This window comes from Chrysochloris asiatica, unplaced genomic scaffold (genome assembly GCF_000296735.1).
Source record: "Chrysochloris asiatica unplaced genomic scaffold, ChrAsi1.0 scaffold00068, whole genome shotgun sequence".
Taxonomy (NCBI): Eukaryota; Metazoa; Chordata; class Mammalia; order Afrosoricida; family Chrysochloridae; genus Chrysochloris; species Chrysochloris asiatica.
Window position 1 is genome coordinate 11932251 of NW_006408586.1, and position 3677 is coordinate 11935927.

Sequence of the window (3677 nt, forward strand, 5' to 3'; positions counted from 1 at the left end):
ATTGGACAATGTCTTTCAAATCCCATGTGAGTAAAGTTTTACTATAGGTAATACATAAATGGTCGCAAGCATACATTGACAGAACTTCCAGAGGTTCAAGCCGGATTCAGAAGAAGCCATAGAACGAAGGATATCATTGCTGATGTGTGATGGATCTTGGCTGAAAGCAGAGAATATCAGAAAGAAGTTTACCTGTACTTTATTGACTATGCAAAGGCTTTCAATTGTGTGGATCATGACAAGCTATGGACAACATTGCGAATTATGAGTATTCCGGAACACTTTATTGTGCTCATAAGGAATCTGTGCCTGGACCAAGAGGCAGTTGTTTGAACAGAACATGGGAACACTGAATGTTTCAAAATTAAGAAAGGTGTTCGCCAGGCCTGTATTCTTTCACCATACTTACTCAACCTGTATGCTGAGTAAATAATCCAGGAAACTGGCTTCTATGAAGAAAAACCTGGCATCAGGATTGGAGGAAGACTCATTAACAACCTGCGATATGCAGATGGTACAACCTTGCTTGCTGAAAGTGAAGAGGACTTAAAATATTTACTGATGAAGATCAAAGACCACAGCCTTCATTGTGGATTGCATCTCAATATAAAGAAAATAAAAATCCTCACCACTGGACCAGTAAACAACATTCTTATCAGTGGAGAAGATACTGAAGTTCTCAAAGACTTCATTCTTCTTGGGTCAACTATCAACACTCGTGGAAGCAGCAGTCAAGAAAGAGATCAGACAACGTATTGCATTAGGCAAATCTGCTGCACAAGACCTTTTTAAAGGGTTGAAGAGCAAAGATGTCAGCTTGAGGACTAAGGTGTGCCTGACCTAAGCCATGGTATTTTTAATAATCTCATATGCATGTGAAAGCTGGACAGTGAATAAGGAAGACTAGAAGAATTGATGCTTTTGAGTAATGATGTTGGAGAAGAATATTGAAAGTGCCATGGGCTGCCAAAAGAACCAACCGATCTGTGTTCGTAGAAGTGCAGCCAGAGTGCTCCTTGGAGGCTAGGATGGCCAAACTTTGTCTCTCATGATTTGGATATATTGTCAAGAAGGACCAGTCACTGGAGAAGGATATCATGTTTGGTAAGGTGGAAAGTCAGAGAAAAGGAGGAAGACCCCCAGTGAGATGGATTCGCAAAGTGGCAGCATCGATGGCCTCAAGCGTGGCAACAGTAGTGAGGTTGGCCCAGGACCGGGCAGTGTTTCGTTCTGCTGTGAATAAGGTCACTGAGTCGGTACCGACTTGATGGCACCTAACAACAATGATAACAAGATGAACTGGTAAAAGCTTGAATTTTACATGGAATCATCTGCTGCAGTTTGCCTTAGAGTCACCATCCACCTCTCCGGTTTCCTCCTTATTAAAGAAGCTTGGTATAGTGCAGACTCCTACAGGCTCATCACAGTCTCTGAAGCTGGGAAGCAACTTAATAGACATTTCCTTGATCTGAGAAATTGGTGCCTCTACAACAGAGTTGTCAATAAGAGAAGACAAGAGTAAATTCATACACCTATGGAAGCAGTAGCTCAAAAGAGGGAACAAGTCCTTACAGCAAGAATCATTCCCACCCCCTCCACACACAGAGTAGTCAGGGCTGGGCAACTTGGACATTGGCTACCCAAAATGGGAGGTGGGGGCTACAAAGGCAAGAAGTGACTGGCTTACAAGCTTTCAAGAGGGAACCTAGACCCAGAGGGCGTGGAGGAAGGTAGAATCTCCAGTGAGTAGTATTCAATCTGGCTAGGCTGGGCTGATGCAATGAAATGCAGACAGGTCTCTTGTGATACACTAGTGAATAATTGTTATCAGGACTGACTGTGAGGATTGGAAATGTAAAGGTGGACGTTTTATAGCAAGGAGGGGAATGATTGACTTTTAGTCTAGGAGCAGAGGTCCCTAGGACCATCAAGGGAGAAGAGCAGAGAGCAGGACTCTACCCAGAGAAGCAGTGATGCCTGAAATGGAGCCAGAGATGATGATGTGGAGCTATGGAGCAGCTGGAGACTCTAGACCCAGAGAAGGAGAGCAACTGTGTGCTGAAGACCTGGGGGCACGGGAGAAGGATTGCATGGAGGGGATTGTAACCATGGCAATGAGACGATATACGATAGAATGAATGTAAAACTAATGTTCTCCCATGTATACTATCACATAATTCACAATAAATCATTTAAGAAAAAAAAAAAAAAGAGTAAATTCAGCCATCAAAGAAAGATGAGTGTTCTTGCAGAGAATACAGAGCCATCTACCATATGAAAGACCACTCCAGGCCTCTTACGTGAAAGTGCTCCTGAGACTCCCTCCCTCTACATTCGCTTCAAATACACTACTAAAGTGGGTTGTCCTGTATGTGGGATTAATATTTCAGAAAAACACATTAATAAGCCCTTAGTCAACAGCTGTAGTTCTGCTCAGAAAAGGAAGCCACTGCCCAAAATTGTATATAATCTGCTCTCTGATTGTGATTTAAAGAAAAAGCTAAAGTTGCAAAGATTACCTACTCAAGGAAATAAACCGCAGCTCATTAGAAGGCATCAAGAATTTGTACACATGTACAATGCCCAGTGCGGTGCTCTGCATCCTAAATCAGCTCCTGATATAGCTAAAGAAATGAAAAATATGGAGAATAGTAGGATGTGTCTTGAAGCTGGTCAACTCAGTGAAACTATCATGGTTTTTACAAAGGCCAAACAGAAAAGGACATAGATGAAATCCACAGTATATGTTATAAAAAACTTCAGAATGAATTTAAGCTTCTGGTAGATCAGGCCAAAAAAGGATACAAGAAAACTGCTGGAACATCAAAAAAAAAAAAAAAGTAACAAAAGAAAAACAATCATAAAATCTGATACGTATACACATGGGACAAAAAGATAAGGAACAGAAGTCCTCAGACATGCCCTTGGTAATAAACCCTTTGTCTCCATCTGAGCTGGACTCCCCAGGGCATTTAGAGCCCTGTAAGTCAGATGACTCTTCTAGTTGTACAGATATTCAAGAAACGCCTTCTCCACCAGAATTGGATTTGTGTAATAGTTCTAGTTCAGACATCATAAGAGATCTCCTAGAAGAAGAGGAAGCCTGGGAAGCATCACATAAAAGTGGTCTTCTGGATACAGAAATAAAGCCCACGAGAGTACTGCATCAAAAGTGCAGCTCCGAGGGCTGAGACTGAACCAAGAAACAAGCAGAATAAGAATTCATGTGGGCTGTTGCTGACTTCCAGTACTTGTGTTGCCATATAGAGTTCATATTTTTAAATGCTTAAGAAAGGGTGTTAAATTCTAAGTATTACTGTTAACTGATTTTCATTCTTTGCTGCCTTTCACAGATTTTTTTTTTTTTTTTTTTAACAAAATATCTTTGCTTGGTCAGTTACCTCCTACTTCTAAAGCATCTCTAAATGAAATATTCATATCCACATCTTCACCAGCTTTACAGATTAGATGGAGTTTTTGGTAGAGGGATTTTGTTTTGTTTTATTTGCTTTTAAATATCAGAATGTCTTTTAAAATGTCCTCCTCTTCCATGAAGAAAACAACTTCAAAAAAGGATTGTAAGAAAACAAAAATCCTCACCACTGGACCAATAAACAACATTCTTATCAATGGAGAAAAGATTGAAGTTGTCAAGGACTTCATTTTTCTTGGATCAA

General features: G+C 40.6%; 1 protein-coding gene and 1 pseudogene across 2 annotated transcripts in view; both read left to right on the plus strand.

The window, feature by feature from the left end:
• The window catches only part of LOC102838459, a 4759-nt pseudogene extending 1895 nt beyond the window's left edge, over positions 1-2864 (plus strand).
• Positions 1-3677, plus strand: part of ARL13B (ADP-ribosylation factor-like 13B) — a 76190-nt gene that overhangs the window by 51552 nt on the left and 20961 nt on the right. The window lies entirely within an intron of this gene.